Source organism: Penaeus monodon, chromosome 15, assembly GCF_015228065.2.
Source record: "Penaeus monodon isolate SGIC_2016 chromosome 15, NSTDA_Pmon_1, whole genome shotgun sequence".
NCBI classification, from domain to species: domain Eukaryota; kingdom Metazoa; phylum Arthropoda; class Malacostraca; order Decapoda; family Penaeidae; genus Penaeus; species Penaeus monodon.
In genome coordinates, this window is record NC_051400.1 from 19,358,613 (window position 1) to 19,358,854 (window position 242).

Here is a 242-nt window from a genome sequence, read left to right on the forward strand (position 1 = left end):
TGTACCTCAGCTCCACCATCTCCAGCAACCTCTCCCTGGACGCCGAACTCAACAAGCGCATCGGCATAGCGGCAACTGCCACAGCTCGCCTGGCAAATAGTGTCTGGGACAACAAGCTAACCACCAACACCAAGATGAAGGTGTACCAGGCCTGCGTGCTCAGCACGCTGCTCTATGGAAACGAGCCATGGACCCTCTACTCCCGCCAAGAGCGCAGGCTCAACACCTTCCACCTGCGCAAC